Source organism: Protopterus annectens, chromosome 3.part1, assembly GCF_019279795.1.
Source record: "Protopterus annectens isolate FY-2018-M chromosome 3.part1, PAN1.0, whole genome shotgun sequence".
NCBI classification, from domain to species: Eukaryota; Metazoa; Chordata; order Ceratodontiformes; family Protopteridae; genus Protopterus; species Protopterus annectens.
Window position 1 is genome coordinate 462,331,905 of NC_056732.1, and position 19,470 is coordinate 462,351,374.

Sequence of the window (19,470 nt, forward strand, 5' to 3'; positions counted from 1 at the left end):
GGGCTGGAATAATCCCAGCCTATGGAGCAGTCAAATCAATCTGGGAACTGAGGAAGTTGTCAAAACCTCCTGAAGTAATGAGCAATGCGACTTTTTCCGCTCTCGAACTTGTGACTGATGAACTGAATGCAATGAGAACTGTTGTGCTACAAAATCGAATGGCTCTTGACTTCACCCTGGCGGCGAGAGGTGGTACGTGCGCGCTTATCAAAGAAGAATGCTGTGCGTACATACCAGATAATAAGCACGAGATCAACGACCACCTAGAGGTAATACAGCAGGTATCAGCCATGGCGGAACCAGGCCCAAACCCACTGATGAACTTTTTCCAGAATCTATTTGGTGGATGGGGTTCAATCCTAATGAATATCTTGATTGCCATTTGTGTTGTTTTGCTCATATTGGGAGCATGTGTCTGTTGTGGGATACCTTGTATGAAAAGATTAGTTAGGGACTTTGTTGACGTATCTGTAACCGAGACTATGTATCAAGACCTGGAGTTGAATCTGTTAATACCAAATGAAATTCTTTCTGAAATGTAAAACAAATGACTTGCCTAGTTAAAAGTTCCAGAGAGGAAGAGGCTAGGGAATGAAATAATGTTGTTTATGTTTCTGGATAGAATAAAAAGCATTAAAAGGAGGGAGAATGTTAGAAAAATATATATCTAAACATATATGAAGTGCTAGTTTAGAAGCAAATAGTATATAATGCATTTTATTCTATTTTACAATATGGCAGTAGAAATGATCTTGCATGTAATTGCCTGAAGCTTAGCTGCAGTGTGATTGAACTCTGACCCTGGCAGTAACCAGTTCAGCAGGCTTATGTCTTTCAGCATTAATTATCTGCTGGGTTAGAGAAAAATAAATGTATGTACATGTATATCTTTCTTCCTTCCACTGAGGAGGATGGCCTTGTGAGCTCTATCGAAGATAGAGTACAGCTGCTTACCAGAGAGACAAAGGAACGTATTAAGAAATGAACTGACTATTGTATTCGAACAGGCCTGGAACCTTGAAAGAGCAACATTTACAGAAGGACATTGTAATTGACCAGGTGCCTTGCAAGGCTGTGTTATTCTCATGGGAAAACTTTTAAAAAGCATTACCTCAGCACCTTCTTATGAATAGAATATTGTGGACTATAGTGATGTAAATGCCCTGTGACTGACCACGTCAGTAAGGTGGGCAAAAGCTGATTGTAAACACTATATAAACAAAGTTGCTTCCTGTATAGAGTCAGACAAAACTCTATACTTGTACTGTATAGTTTTTGCCTCCTGGTGTACACTAGTAAAACGTTTTGAACTTGAGCTTCCTGTGTTATTGACTGTCATTTTGAAAAGCCTAATGATTTTTACAGTCTGATTTTAACAACTTATTTGACAGATGTGTATGTCATAGCATGGGAATAGGCCAAGCCAACCACCATAATAGCCATGTGTACCACATACAAACAGCCAGTAACACGCAGTAGTAATGCATGAAGGCATACACGACTGTGGGAATAGCACAGGACATATGGCACGTGCCAAGTGTAGATGCATGACACAAAACTCCAGGATGGGGCCCCCCTGCAAAGAGGAACATGTGCCAACCCCACCTCCCACAGATGTACCGGCAGTGAAAACACATGCCAAACACACACCAACACTACCGTCCATCCCACGACTGCAACGGAGGCTGGTCAAAGACCACCATGACGCATGCACAAACAGGGACACGTGTAACCATTGCCTTAACACCCCCCCATAGGCCAAAGAATAATAGAATGGACATATGCATGTAATGCTGTGAAGGATGTGTGGTAGTCCTCAGTATCACAGAGGTAGGGACACAGATACACTGTAATCAACCGTGACGTATGTGCACTGTAGACAGCATACCTGCAGGTAATACAGAGGTCAATCACGTGCCACAGAAATATACACATGAGAAAGAGGATAGGGATAGACAAGTGTGAATGGGACAAACTATGAACATAGGTTCATAGGTCCATAGGTACAGAGTAGGCTATCTACCCAAGGTCAGCCATAACCCTAGGCCATAGTTAGGATTCCTTTGCCAACCCTCCGGTCCGGAGATAAAATGCCTATTATATTGCTGTACCTCTGTCAAGCAGTGACAATGATGTAATCCCTGGGGTATATCTGCAATCCCCATCCAACGGACAAGATCCCCTCGAACAAGGCTAGCAAGGTTCTCTGCCTCACATGTACTGTGATGTAGATCCACAGCATAGTGAGTGTCTGGGTGACGTATGTGTCACTCCAACACATCCTATTAATGACCGTGTCAAGGTTCACGCCACCTGCCCTTGTGGTTCCGAGGGATGTAGATCCAGTAGGTGAAGCATAGTCATCAAATATGGGTCGACCTGGCCTCGTATGTCAGGCACAGGTCAACACCGAACAAGAGGTATGTGACTGAATGGAGCAGGAGTCCTAACAGTGGGGCAGCATAACACAAATCCCTGACACCCTGCATCTGTCTGACGATTAACCTATGGGGCCTTCCCAGCTGCTGTAGGTGTCGGGTCAGATACCCTCCGAATGGGGCAATGTACTCAATCATAGGTGTAACATGTAATGAGTACAAGGAGACGATGACCTACCCTGATCTAGATGTGAATCCCTGCACGATCATGTGGGCAATGTAGAAGTTCTACCGAACCACGATAGCAACGTGTGTGAAGCGAATGGTGACCGACAACCTGGGTCCCCAGATCCCTGGTAATTACCCCGTGCTCAGTGGACTGCCACCCATATGCCGGACAGGGGTGACCTCGTTCTTCTCGACGGGTATGACTATGCATTACCTGGCATTTAGCTGTAGGCCATGTCCCTGACAGCAGATATCCATATCTGGGAGGCCCCTTTGAAGGATATCTGTGTCAGATGTCCGTCCCACTATGGCACCCGGTTCGCAGTCATCTACAAACAATGTCAGCCATAACACCCCTGTGTGTGCTTGTACTGTGGAAATGTAGATGTAGAAAAAGAGTGGACCCAGGGCAGAGGCCCGTGGGACACCGCCTGTGACAGGCAGTAAGTCCGACATGCTGCCAGCAACTATGACCGCGTGGGTCATGTCACCTAGCCAGTTTGCAACCCATCCTGCGATGTACGTGTTCACATCCAAGCCGATGGGTTTATCAATGATACCCGAGGGGGGTATTGTGTTGAAGGCCTTTGCCAGGTCGAGGTAGGCTGTATGGACTGCAAGACCCCCATCAATGGCCTCGGTGACTGTCCCTAAAACGTCAACCAGGATTTAAACGCATGAACCGCCCCTGACCAAGCCAAACTGGGTTGGATGCAAAGTATGCAGGTCCCCTATGTCGTCATCTACGGCCCGCAGTATGATCCCTCCCCATGTCTTTGCAGATAAGTCTTCTCATGGTAATGGGACAGTAATAACCAGGGTCAGTGGAGGCACTGGCCCTGTGAAGTGGGACTACAGTCGCCGTGCGACACAACTTGGGTACGTTACCCGAGGTGAGGCTAAGAATAAACAGCTGTCCAAACTGTGGGTCTAATTCCTCAATGAGATCGCGGAGTACACAGTCGGGACACCAGCTGGTCCCATGGATGCTGTGTTCACTACCCTGGAGAGAGCATGTCCCACCCGTGCGTTACAGAACATTCGGGGACCACAAACCGCTGGTACAGACATCTCTCCATGTGGGGGGGGGTGGAGATGTCTTCACCGAACCTGTCAGCCCGTATGTTGGCAATGTGTGTATGTTCAGTAAACTCCACATCATTGTGAACCCAGTCAGAGCATATGTGTGAGTTACCTCCCAGGTGTCCAGCATAGCAAATGAAGGCTGTATGATTGTCTGCCGAGTCCATGGAGATATATCTGTGGAACCTGCCCCGGACTATGTCATGACAGCCTGTAGCTCTTCACATATAATGAGCAAGGGTGTCATACCTCACAAGGTGTCTGCTCTGCCTTGTAGTAGCCACCTCCTCTCGTTGTACAGCTTGTGTATGGCTGGGGTACACCACACTGGATGCTTGGCATTGGTACAATGAACCACAGTTGGGTAAGGGAATGCCTGATCCATGCAGTCCTGTAGGTACCGGTAGAAGGCATATGTAAGTGATGCAGTGGCTTGAGTACTGTTGACCACTGGCTCAGGGTCCTTAAAGGAGACCACAGTAGTGTTCAGAATTGTGAATTCGGCCTTTGAGAAAGCCATGTGTATGGTAACCGGCAACACCCACAGCAACGTATGTCAATAGCAGAAGCCATTGTCCAAATAACATAGATTAACGTCGGTATTACAATATGTATTATTATACATGTATTGACACGTGTCTGCTAATTACACTTGCAAATGGCTGGTAAGACCGGGCCAAAGTGCTCGTGATTTACCTGGTATGGTGGTGTCATTCCGACAATAAAGTGGCGATACTTCCCTACTGGGACCTCTGGGGATTAATTAAAGCGGTTGTTAACCTGCATCATTGGATGTACACCATTTGGTTCCGGTTTTGGAAAACATGGTTTCCGTAGCACTACACACTATGGGTAGTCAAGCAGACATCCGCGATTGGTGAACACACAGCAGCAGTCAAAACCACTGGCCACATGGACACAGTCCGACAAGCTCTACACTTTACATATGCACATTGGTGTCCATTGTAGGACCCAAAATTGTCCCATATGGAATACGTGCCAGCCTTCATCGTCCAACCAGGTGAACCGACAGTCGTGACCACGGCACAGCTAGACATATGCACCACCAGCGTGTTCAATGTTGATGACAACTGTCCATGAAATGCAGCACATATGCACAGAAATCCCCAGAGTTCCGAGTCCATAGAAGTGCGTCCACATCCCAGTCCCGCACACATGAAGGATGTGTAATGGGTACTGTCGACTGTTGCAGCCAAGGGATCCTGGGTATGTAGAAACAGGGCTCGGTGTCGTTTGGCAGATAATCCGTTGTCCCGCCCCGTGGGAGGGATGTGGGCGTAGCACCTGCCTTACTCCCCACTAATAATGCAAAGCATCCACCGGAGAATGCTAAATGCAGGTGTGAAATGTGTACAGCCCTATACCAGTGTCCAGTAGGCAATTCTCATGGATGGACAAGCGTACGACCAAGATGGCACCCATAACTGCAAACCCAGTGGAATTACACAGCCGCAGTAAGGCATAACACAGGAAATACACATAGGGACTACAGTTGACATTCCCCATACAAAGTTGGACCGCCGTGTGAACACCGCGTACACAGCACTCAATCTGCCAGCAACAAAATGGGGAGCACTCGCTACCATACTGCGGAACAGATGGGCGACCTGTGGAACACATACTAATGGCACACCAACAACGTCAACTAGGATATGTAAACTATGGCGTTCCCACCTATAAAGAAAACATGCTTCAATGAATACATAGGGATCAACATGTTCCGGTGGTGTTATGTTGAAAATTCAGTGGAGGATATGTCCTATTGGGACGTCTGAGGTTTATTTAAAGCAGTTGCTAACCTGCATCTTTGGATGTACACCATTTGTTCACAGTTCTAAAACACCTGGTTTACGTAGCACCACATAGAATGGGTAGTCAAACAGACATCCGCGATTGGGGAACATACAGCAGCAGTCAAAACCACTGGCCAGTTGGACACAGTCCAGCAACATCTAACTTTACATATGCACATTGGTGTCCATTGTAGGACCCAAAATTTATCCTAACAGAACTCCATCCAGCCATCGAGACCCAGATGATGCGATAGCCGTGACTACGGCACAGTTAGACATATGCACCACCAGCGTGTTTAAGGTTGATGACAGGTGTCCATGAAATGCAGGACATATGAACAGAAATCCCCAGATCGGCGTGTCCATACATGTGCGTCCACATCCCAGTCCCGCACACATGAAGGATGTGTAATGGGTACTGTCGAGGGTTGCAGCCATGGGATCTTGGGTATGCAGAAATGGGGCTCGGTGTTGTTTGGCAGATAATCCGTTGTCCCGCCCTGTGTGAGGGATGTGGGTGTAGCACATGACCTACTCCCCACTAATAATGCAAAGCATCCACCGGAGAATGCTAAATGCAGGTGTGAAATGTGTACAGCCCATACCAGTGTCCAGTAGGCAATTCCCATGGATGGACAAGCCTACGACCAAGATGGCACCCATAACTGCAAACCTGGTGGAATTACACAGCTGCAGTAAGGCATAACACAGGAAATACAGATAGGGACTACAGTAGACACTCCCCATAGAAAGTTAGACCGCCGTCGAATACCGGCGTACACAGCACTCAATCTGCCAGCAACAGAATGGGGATCACTCCCTCCCACACCCCGGAACAAATGGCCGACCAGTGGAACACATACCAATGGCACACCAACAACGTCAACTAGGAAGGTCATAGGATGTTTAAACACTAGCGTTCCCGCTTATAAAGAACATCCTTCAATGAATCAATAGGGTCTACATGTTCTGGCTGTGTTAATTTGACAATACAGGGGCGGGAATGTCCCAATGGGATATCTGCGGATTACTTAAAGCAATTGTTAGCCTGCATCATTGGAATTACAACATTTGGGTTCAGTGGCGTAGTAAAACATGGGTTTACGTAGCACAACATAATATGGGTACTCAAACAGACATCCGTGATTGCTGAACATACAGCAGCAGTCAAACCCACTGGCCAGATGGACACAGTCCAATAAGTTCTACACTTTACATATGCACATTGGTGTCCATTGTAGGACCCAAAAATTTATCCGTACGCAATGTCAACCGGCTGCGATCGAGAGACCCAGATGAAGTGACAGCCGTGACTACGGCACAGCTACATATATGCACCACCAGCGTGTTCAAGGTTGATGACAACTGTCCATGAAATGCAGGACATATGAACAGAAATCCCCAGATTGTCGAGTCCATAGATGTCGTCCACATCCCATTCCCGCACACATGAAGGATGTGCAATGGGTACCGTCGAGGGTTGCAGACATGGGATCGTGGGTATGCAGAAATGGGGCTCGGTGTTGATTGGCAGATAATCCGTTGTCCGCCCGTGGGAGGGATGTGGGTATAGCACATGCGTTACTCCCCACTAATAATGCAAATCATCCACCGGAGAATGCTAAATGCAGCTGTGAAATGTGTACAGCCCTATACCAGTGTCCAGTAGGCATTTCCCATGGATGGACAAACGTACGACCAAGATGGTCACCCATAACTGCAAACCTGGTGTAATTCCACAGCTGCAGTAAGGCATAACACAGAAAATACAGATAGGGACCACAGTACACACCCCCCATACAAAGCCAGACCGGCGTGCGAATACCGGCGTAGACAGCACTCAATCTGCCAGCAAGAAAATGGGGTTCACTCGCTTCCATACCGCGGAACAAATGGGCGATCTGCGGAACACATACTAATGGCACACCAACAACGTCAACTAGGAAGGTTATAGGATGGTCAAGCTATGGCGTACCCACATATAAAGAACATCCTTCAATGAATTAATAGGATCTACATGTCATGGTGGTGTTATTTTGACAATCTAGTGGCGGATGTTTCCTAATGTGACTTCTGATTATTACCTAAAGCAGTTGCTAACCTGGATGTTTGGATGTACACCATTTGGGTTCAGGTTTGAAAGACCTGGATGTCGTAGCACTACATAATATGTGTAGTCAAACACACACCCGTGATTGGGGAACATACAGCAGCAGTCAAACCCACTGGCCAGATGGACACAGTCCAACAGGTTCTACACTTTACATATGCACATTGGTGTCCATTGTAGGACCCAAAAATTTAGCCCTATGCAAGATAAACATGATGGAGGAAGCGACGCTGAAGAACTAACAGCCATGACTACGGCACTGTTAGACATATGCACCACCAGCGTGTTTAAGGTTGATGACAGGTGTCCATGAAATGCAGAACATATGAGCAGAAATACCCATATGGCCGAGTCCATAGATGTGCGTCCACATCTCAGTCCCGCACACATGAAGAATGTATAATGGGTACCGTCGAGGGCTGCAGCCATGGGATCGTGGGTATGCAGAAATGGGGCTCGGTGTTGTTTGGCAGATAATCCGTTGTCCCGCCCCGTGGGAGGGATGTGGGTATAGCACATGCCTTACCCCCCACCAATAATGACAATCATCCACCGGAGAATGCTAAATGCAGCTGTGAAATGGGTACAGCCCTATACCAGTGTCCAGTAGGCATTTCCCAAGGATGGACAAACGTACGACCAAGATGGCACCCATAACTGCAAACCTGGTGGAATCACACAGCTGTAGTAAGGCAAAACACAGGGAATACAGATAGGGACTACAGTAGAGACTCCACATACAAAGTCAGACCGCCGTGCGAATACCGGCGTACACAGCACTCAATCTGCCAGCAAGAGAATGGGGATCACTCGCTTCCATACCGCGGAACAAATGGGCGACCTGGAACACATACTAATGGCACACCAACAACGTCAACTAGGAAGGTTATAGGATGGTTAAGCTATGGCGTACCCACATATAAAGAACATCCTTCAATGAATTAATAGGATCTACATGTTTTGTTCGTGTTAATTTGACAATACAGAGGCGGAATGTCCCAATGGGATATCTGCGGATTAGTTAAAGCAATTGTTAGCCTGCATCATTGGAATTACACCATTTGGGTTCAGTGGCGGAAAACCCGGTTTACGTAGCACTACATAATATGGGTACTCAAACAGACATCCGTGATTGCTGAACATACAGCAGCAGTCAAACCCACTGGCCAGATGGACACAGTCCAATAAGTTCTACACTTTACATATGCACATTGGTGTCCATTGTAGGACCCAAAAATTTATCCGTACGCAATGTCAACCTGCTGCGATCGGGAGACCCAGATGAAGTGACAGCCATGACTACGGCACAGCTACATATATGCACCACCAGCGTGTTCAAGGTTGATGACAACTGTCCATGAAATGCAGGTGATATGCACAGAAATCCCCAGATTGTCCAGTCCATAGAAGTGCGTCCACATCCCATTCCCGCACACATGGAGGATGTGCAATGGGTACTGTCGAGGGTTGCAGCCATGGGATCGTGGGTATGCAGAAATGGGTCTCGGTGTTGATTGGCAGATGATCCGTTGTCCCGCCCGTGTGAGGGATGTGGGTATGGCATATGCGTTACTCCGCACTAATAATGCAAATCATCCACCGGAGAATGCTAAATGCAGCTGTGAAATGTGTACAGCCCTATACCAGTGTCCATTAGGCAGTTCCCATGGATGGACAAACGTACGGCCAAGATGGCACCCATAACTGCAAACCTGGTGGAATCACACAGCTGTAGTAAGGCAAAACACAGGGAATACAGATAGGGACTACAGTAGAGACTCCACATACAAAGTCAGACCGCCGTGCGAATACCGGCGTACACAGCACTCAATCTGCCAGCAAGAGAATGGGGATCACTCGCTTCCATACCGCGGAACAAATGGGCGACCTGCGGAACACATACTAATGGCACACCAACAACGTCAACTAGGAAAGTCATAGGATCCTTAAACTATGGCGTTCACGCTTATAAAGAACATCCTTCAATGAATTAATAGGATCTACATGTTTTGGTTGTGTCAGTTTGACAATACAGTGGCGGACATATCCTAATGGGACATTTGAGGATTACTTAAAGCATCTCCTAGCCTGCATCATTGGATTTACACCATCCGGTTTCAGTTTAGAATAACCTGGTTAACGTAGCACTACATAATATGGGTAGCAAGCAGACATCCGCGATTGGGGAACATACAGCAGCAGTCAAACCCACTAGCCAGATGGACACAGTCCAACAAGGTCTACACTGTACATATGCACAATGGTGTTCATAGTAGGACCCCAGAGATTCATCCGTACGCAATGTCAACCAGCTGCGATCGAGAGACCCAGAAGAACTGACAGCCGTGACTACGGTACAGCCAGACATATGCACCCCCAGCGTGTTCAGGGTTGATGACAACTGTCCACGGAATGCAGGACATATGAACAGATATTCCCAGATTGTAGAGTCCATAGAGGTGCGTCCACATCCCATTCCTGCACACATGCCGGATGTGTAATGGGTACCGTCGAGGGTTGCAGCCATGGGATCCTGGGTATGCAGAAACGGGGCTCGGTGTTGTTTGGCAGATAATACGTTGTCCCGCACCGTGGAGGGATGTGGGAGTAGCACGTGCCTTACTCCCCACTGATTGTGCAAAGCATCCACCGGCTAATGCTAAATGCAGGTGTGAAATGTGTACTGCTCCATACCAGTGTCCAGTAGGCAATCGCTAGGGATGGACAAGCGTAGGACCAAGATGGCACCCATAACTGCGAACCTGGTGTAACCACACAGCTGCAGTGAGGCATAACACAGGAAATACAGATAGGGACTACAGTAGACACTCCCCATACAAAGCCAGACCGCTGTGCGAATACGGCGTACACAGCACTCAATCTGCCAGCACCAAAATGGGGATCACACGCTTCCATACCGCGGAACAAATGGGTGACCTGTGGAACACATACCAATGGCACAATATCAACGTCAGCTAGGAAAGCCATACGATGGTCAAACTATGGCGTTCCCACCAATGAAGAACATCCTTCAGTGAATTAATAGGATTAATGTCAATTGACCATGGAATACACCTAATCAACATCAACGACCCGCTGGCACCTTATGGCACACAAACCAAGTCACACATAGGTAGATGAAACAGTCAACGTAGACATTTTGTCCACGACAGGTCACATATGGTATACAAAGGTTACTTCATAGACATGTAAGCGCTATCACCCGTAGGCTCCGTGAGACTTACACATAACATAGAAGCATCCAGGCTTTAAATATCCCCCCTTACACTTCCATTTGTTACTTTCTATGCAAACAATGAACATGTAACCACAGCATAGAAAGCACAGACGCAATGTTAACCACACACACATATGTTAACATCTCAGAAAGCATCCTATTAACACATGTATTATATGATATTGTACTATGCCGAATACTCATCAATCAAAGATCTAACAATGTATATGGAAGATATGCATAGCATATCACTGTAATACAGCGGTACAGAACTGAAAGAGTGGACAAATGTGTGTTAACTCTACATCTGTACCTAAACTACATTCCTGTTACGGGGGTTTGCTCCACCTGCTTCTCAAAAGAGGCCTCATCAGTGTTCCATCGGTCAGCCCTGGTGTGTGGCCAACCCTCCACCTACTAATCCATCTAAATCCGCATTCTATAGCATAGCTGATGAGGTCCCCCCTCTGGTATTATAACCTAGACGTCGTAAAACACCGAATGTAGACGTATGCCTTGTGATGTGCCCATAGCGGCCGTAGGCATACGCCAATCCTGCGGCTGCCCAGGGCGCCGCACTAGTAGGGCCACCTGTCTAGTAGGTGTGTCATGTAGGTATACCAAGATGGGGGCACCATGTGTTGTGGTGGTGGGCGCCATGGAGCCCTACAGCCTAGGGCAGCAGTCGATCTAAGGCCGCTGCCGTAGGAGGGGTAGTACGGTCTGCAGGTATGTGCAGACGTGCACATGAAACAGCGGTCCACAAGGATTACCCATAGTGGCGACACCTGCACAGATGGCTATAGCGGGACACACACACGGCCATGCATACAGCACAGGTAGACATACACACACCATAAATAGGCAAGTACACACAAGGTGTATGGCGTGTACAGGTACAGTGTCAGGACAGCAAGGATAGCTGTCTGCCACGATATCCAGCAGATGTCTTTAGGGTGTTCTGGAATACGGACGGTGCATGGACAATGAGTGGATATGCAACGTACCACAGTTATATGTGTCAGCCGTGCAAATATGCGATACATGGGAAAGACAGCTGTCCATGCTAGAGCAGCAGTACGGGCACAACATAGGTACGTAGATATACAATGACAGAGATACAGACGGACACATGTGGCAGGCCCGTGAGTGTAATGTACACAGCACCACCCCACCACACCATAGCAGGGTGCACGTGGAGAACACGCTACGGAGGTCGCCGACCACAGCAGGCACACAAGCAGTACACGAGCTGCGTCCCACCATCCACAAACACAGGGATGGCGGCAGGATATGAGTGTTCTGCGTAAACCTCAAAGCCATACCCTATGAACCCATGCAGCTGGGAGCATGGACACACACACACATGTGGCAGGCATGGTGATTGACCACACCCCCACATACCCAACCGCACAAACGTATGACACAGGTATGGAATGCGCTACGTGGACCACCGAACACACCACCATCAGAGGCACATGTACAGGTGGGTGACAACATCCGTAAAGGAATGGCCGCTGATAGCCAAGGTATGTGTTGCGAAGCGTCTAAAAGCATGTTCATCTGCAGAGGCAGCTGGAAACACACACACACACACACACACAGGGAAGGGCCAAGAGTCGAACCTACGCCTACCTACATGAACTCACTACAGCATGAAGCATTTACAGAACGCGCTACCGAGATTACTGAGCACAGCGCTGTCAGAGGCATACTTCTAGGCGGGTGACATCACCCGTAAGAGAATAGCTGGCAATAGCCAAGGTATGTGTTGCGAAGCGTCTAAAAGCATGTTCATCTGCAGAGGCAGCTGGAAACACACACACACACACACACACACACACAGGGAAGGGCCGAGAGTCGAACCTACGCCTACCTACATGAACTCACTACAGCATGAAGCATTTACAGAACGCGCTACCGAGATTACTGAGCACAACGCTGTCAGAGGCATACTTCTAGGCGGGTGACATCACCCGTAAGAGAATAGCTGGCAATAGCCAAGGTATGTGTTGCGAAGCGTCTAAAAGCATGTTCATCTGCAGAGGCAGCTGGAAACACACACACACACACACACACACACACGGAAGGGCCGAGAGTCGAACCTACGCCTACCTACATGAACTCACTACAGTATGAAGCATTTACAGAACACGCTACCGAGATTACTGAGCACAACGCTGTCAGAGGCATACTTCTAGGCGGGTGACATCACCCGTAAGAGAATAGCTGGCAATAGCCAAGGTATGTGTTGAAAGCGTCTAAAGCATGTTCATCTGCAGAGGCAGCTGGAAACACACACACACACACACACACAGGGAAGGGCCGAGAGTCGAACCTACGCCTACCTACATGAACTCACTACAGCATGAAGCATTTACAGAACGCGCTACCGAGATTACTGAGCACAGCGCTGTCAGAGGCATACTTCTAGGCGGGTGACATCACCCGTAAGAGAATAGCTGGCAATAGCCAAGGTATGTGTTGCGAAGCGTCTAAAAGCATGTTCATCTGCAGAGGCAGCTGGAAACACACACACACACACACACACACACACAGGGAAGGGCCGAGAGTCGAACCTACGCCTACCTACATGAACTCACTACAGCATGAAGCATTTACAGAACGCGCTACCGAGATTACTGAGCACAACGCTGTCAGAGGCATACTTCTAGGCGGGTGACATCACCCGTAGGAGAATAGCTGGCAATAGCCAAGGTATGTGTTGCGAAGCGTCTAAAAGCATGTTCATCTGCAGAGGCAGCTGGAAACACACACACACACACACACACACACACACACACACACACACAGGGAAGGGCCGAGAGTCGAACCTACGCCTACCTACATGAACTCACTACAGCATGAAGCATTTACAGAACGCTACCGAGATTACTGAGCACAACGCTGTCAGAGGCATACTTCTAGGCGGGTGACATCACCCGTAAGAGAATAGCTGGCAATAGCCAAGGTATGTGTTGCGAAGCGTCTAAAAGCATGTTCATCTGCAGAGGCAGCTGGAAACACACACACACACACACACACACACACACAGGGAAGGGCCGAGAGTCGAACCTACGCCTACCTACATGAACTCACTACAGCATGAAGCATTTACAGAACGCGCTACCGAGATTACTGAGCACAACGCTGTCAGAGGCATACTTCTAGGCGGGTGACATCACCCGTAAGAGAATAGCTGGCAATAGCCAAGGTATGTGTTGCGAAGCGTCTAAAAGCATGTTCATCTGCAGAGGCAGCTGGAAACACACACACACACACACACACACACACACACACACACACACAGGAAGGGCCGAGAGTCGAACCTACGCCTACCTACATGAACTCACTACAGCATGAAGCATTTACAGAACGCGCTACCGGGATTACTGAGCACAGCACTGTCAGGAGGCATACCCCTAGGTGGGTGGTATCATCTGCAGAGGCAATGCGTCCGATAGGGAATGAAGACAGAGTGCGCAGTCACACAGCCTGTTACCATCCCAAGGTGGCCGTACAGTAACACGGTAGTGCTGCAGTCGGGAATACCAAATAACTACTGAGCAGTACATCACGACATGAATACGGGATGCACCACATGACAGTATACCCTATGAGAGGGCATCCGGCGTGCAGGATGTAGGCAGCCAATGTGGCATGACAGCCACATATGAGTCACCTGGATGGTCACCATGGCTATGCAGGATGTCATTGGCCATGGCTACACGCCTAGTAGCAGACATCGGTGCCGACTGTCGTGTGTGTACCCCCGACAGGTGTACTGGCCATGCCTCTCACACCTAGCGGTTGCAAAGGGGAGACAGACATGCTCACGGGGTATCAACGCAGTCGGGCGGTGTGCACTGTACTGTGTGTCCATCTACACAGCTGCTTACTGGGCATGCTCAGACACTTAGACTCGGCACAGAGCAGACATGCATACACATGGTGCGACGGCATGGGAGGCAGACTGTGGACCGTCGTGTGTGTCCAGCCACACAACAGCAACCCGGCCATGCCACAGACGTGGCAGTTGCGAAGGGGAAACAGGCATGCACCCGGGGTATCAATGCAGTCGGGCGCGGTGTGCACTGTACTGTGTGTCCATCTACACAGCTGCTTACTGGGCATGCTCAGACACTTAGAATCGGCACAGAGCAGACATGCATACACATGGGGCGACGGCATGGGAGGCAGACTGTGGACCGTCGTGTGTGTCCAGCCACACAACAGCGACCCGGCCATGCTCACACACGTGGTATGTGCTACGCGCCGTCCGGCATGCAGACGGAGTGCACACACCGCAAGTCACGGACAGGCAAACCCGTACACACGCAGGGTGGACACACATGCAGTCACACGTACACACACAGATGACAGCACAGGCGCCATGGGTGCAGGCTGAACATGTACACACCGAAGTGAACACTGTAGCTGCTATGCCAGCACCTTGTTATCGGTGCAGCAGTATGCCTCACGGTCCAGAAACTGCATGTGACATATGTCCAGAAGACTATGTGGCGGTGTACGTCCGTCGTGCAGAGTACACATGTACTATCAATGATCCCACAGGTGTGATGTAGTCCACCCGTACCGGTATACATGGACAGGCGTGATCCACACATGCCACGGGCCTGACACAGGTATGACACATGACTGCAGCTGTACCACAGTGAAACAATGTCCGGATATGTCACATATGTGGTTTCCAGGCTGTGTGCATGGACTGCACGCAGGACACATACGAGGCCTGTGATGGACCACATGCATGACACAGGCGTACGCGGTAATACACACACGAAGGGAAGGCGGACACATGTCTGTGGTATGCACCCCCTACAGGGTGTGGCGGTGTTCACAGGGACACATACCCTTGTACAGTTTGCCTGTGACAGCTGTGATACCAAACCACAGTCCATGTTCCATGCATGTTGACACACATGTCACAACGTAGCAATGCATACACACATGGCAACAGGGGATACATGTGACACGTGTACTGTGCACGGTGCAGCCGTGCAGGGGCGGTGTCTGGTGTCCGTAAGACAGTTGCAACCCCCTCCCACATGCATACCCATCATGGGGGCCGTCATTTGGTGGCATAGTAACAGCACGCATGGCAGTCTGTGTGTACACCATTTGTTTAAACACCTGTCCACATGCATGTGTGCAGGTGCTGGTCACAGGTGTGTCACACACCGTCCTACCCTGACATGTGCATACAGTCCGCTATGTCGCCTTTACATGACAGCGCTGCCATGATGCATACCCATCGGCCATGCGGGTTCGACCATATGTCACATTGCCACTCTAACCCCTACCACCACCCAAGTGCAGATATTGGCACAGCTTTGGATACAGTGGTAGTACGCAGGATGCACCACATACCGCTGCACGCCTGCACAAACACATGTAGCGGGTGTGGCATTCCTAGCACCAACATGTGTGCAGGAATGTGTGCCCATGTATGCCACAGATCGGGGGAACTATGTGCCACGTGCCACACATCACTGTACACCATGGTAGAGCTCTGTACCTACCTCAGTGTGGGGTGCACCGATGTGGATGGTGTGGTACATGCAACACGTCATCCCTCCGTGTAGACATGTGTGGCCACCACCATGTCAGTGTGTCGACATGTGTGTATGTCTGCTGCCTGTTGAGAGGGTGTATGCAGATATCGTGTTGTGACTGGACACTGACCACACAGGGTGACCATCCCGTAGTGGTGCTGCATTGTACAGCCCTGTCATTCCCACACCTGTGAGCCTTACTGGCCACCTGTGCAAGACCACCCCTGTGACATGGCGCATCGCTGCATTGTCTTGTGAGGGTGCCGACCACACAGACAGGTGTCCCCATCTGCACACAATGGTGTGTGTGCCATAGAGGTGTACGCCCTGCGAATGCGGGTATATTCCTATACCGGTACAGCATCCGACTGTCGAACACTGTGCACCACAGCTGACATGTGACACCTGCGGTCAGTAGCCAGCACACTGCGTACGACACCTGCAGAATGTCACCATACCTGTACTGTGTCATGCCATGTATGTGATGTCTCTGTCCACCGTAGCCTGTGGCACCGACCACAGGCGTCAGGTGCAGTATATGTGTGGACATGTGCGTCATGTACCGTGTAAGCAACGTTACACTGTATCCTGCTCCGTGCTCCGCAGGTCTATGTGTATGACCTCTCTTCTTGCAATCCCGACTGTCTGTTCTCTACATCACAAAAGCATTGCACCTGCTCCCATAGTATTCCCACATAGATAAAGTACATGTATACTAAATGGAGTACTACACTGTCCTAGAATCCCCTTGTGTGCCCAATTCCCTATAGGTGCCTTCTGACCCGGCTACACAGCAGATGCATTCACATCCTCTGGCATGTCGACGGGTCAATTGCTAGCGACCTCTCCTGTTCAGATGGTGAATCTGGGCGTCCTGGCCACTGTTACAGGTGCCTCATGGACACGGACAAGCCGCACCTCCCCCAATGACCATAATACATGTGACAGACGCAACTATATAGCCAGACAGGGGGCTGTGCTCTCTCCAACCATGACCGGCAAGACCACGCGGGAGGGGAAGGACACAATGCACACCACATACCCAGTGTCACATGTGACTATCGCAAATGCTAATCAAACACATGAACACACTACGACATACCTGGGGCACTGTAGGACATGTCGCGAACCTAACGAGCCCTCTGAAGCAGACACACAAGCTACTGCCTCCACAAGACATAGGACATGCAACACATAGTTCTCAACGTCAGTGTACTAACCCGGCAGAGACCCAAAGGCGACGCACACTGCCAGACACACCTGTAATGGGTGACGCCACTGCCAGACACACCGACGTCCCACCCACCATACTGAACAAGGGAATGATCACAGTAGGCTGCCTGCCGGGCGCTGGAATACGCCACATAACACACGCACTCAGGTCACTCCGCAGCATGTGCAGGTATGACGCGGTCATTGCCCATGCTGGTGTCTACGTCTGGTGGCATACCACCCTGGGATACATTACAGGACACATAGAGGGCCACTCAGATTGTGTAGCCCAGGCCGGCATGTCCCTGACCCTGGGCAGTATCCCACCCTCATCAAGTATGATGCCACTACACTGGCTCAATGTGGTCACCCTTGATAATGTCCTGGTTACAGTCTGAGGGGATCCGGATTCCATTTACCTGGGATGACATGCTTGGCACGCCACGCCCCTTCGCATGGTATGGCTGGCAGCTGTCGCCCCTGGTCTACAAGGGTTTGGCAAAGGCACCTGCCACCCCCACAGTGCTCACCGCAGGCACGGCTGGAATGATAAACCTACCACCCCACACTACAAGCCTGGAGAACACACAGGATAATGCAGCTCACTGCCAGTGGTCTACAGCCAAGCTGCACACCCTCAAATGCCCTCCTCAGTATGGAGGACATCGATGTCAGTGCAGTGACTGAAACATTGGTCAGGGCTGCTGAGAGCACCCCAGCACTGTAGGGTCATACCCTATATCACGCGTTCAGGACCATAACCCGGACATAACACAGAAGGAGGTGGAGTCCCCATTTCTATGACGGATACACACACCTCCATGTTGGCAGAGATGCACGTAGCAGCGGGGAATATCCAGGTGCAATTAACCATGGTTAGGACTGCCCTACAGTTTGTTGCATGCTACAGACCACCCTCCCAAACCCAGGATACCTGCACAGCCGTCCTGAGGACACTGGTGAGTGTGCATGCTCTCCCAACACCACCGTATTGGGTGACATCAACCACCCATACATAGACCGAGAACATTACCCAAGACACAACACCCTACGCCACAGGTCCCAGGTGTTCATACACCTGACTGCTGTGGAACACCCATGCACCATACCCACTAGGGGACGTATACCAGTTCTGATCATCACACATGGGGAGGATATGCTCCACACAGGATGTACATCCCTCAATGGTGATGTCAGACCGTATAGTGGATCCACTGGTAATCCACATCCTGCACCCAACACCGGCATGGGAGACCTAAGTGACGACCTCTCCACAGCAAACCACACACGTCATACGACCGGTGTGGTACCCTACAAGGCCTCCATGCCAGTGGTAAACACAGGCCACACTGCTGAAACCCTTACAAATGCCTTCTCTGAGCACCCCAGGGATGTCTGCACCAAGCAATCATGATAACTTCAGGACCTTGTCCACCAAGGCAGGCACATGGTCTGGTGGACCCCAGCCATTGACAAACTGTACAACAACAGTTGGAGCTAATACATGACAGAGCAATATCAGTACCAGGGAAGGCATCACTCATTAATACCGGCGTTAACATACGGTCACACATACAATCATCCAAGGCCGCTTGTGGGAGTGGTACTGCAGAGGGCACATGAGACAACCATAGGGCCTTCCTTAGCTGTGGTAGGGACATGGGTGGGAGCACAGTCATGCCGGAATTACTCCAGAATGGTACAATGGTCACTGAACCCACAGACATTGTCAACAAACCAGCGGACATGTTCCATGCATACATCCACCCCCAAGAGGGGACGTATCCATCCCACCAGAGTCTAGCCTCCCAAACATCTCGTATGCCCAGGA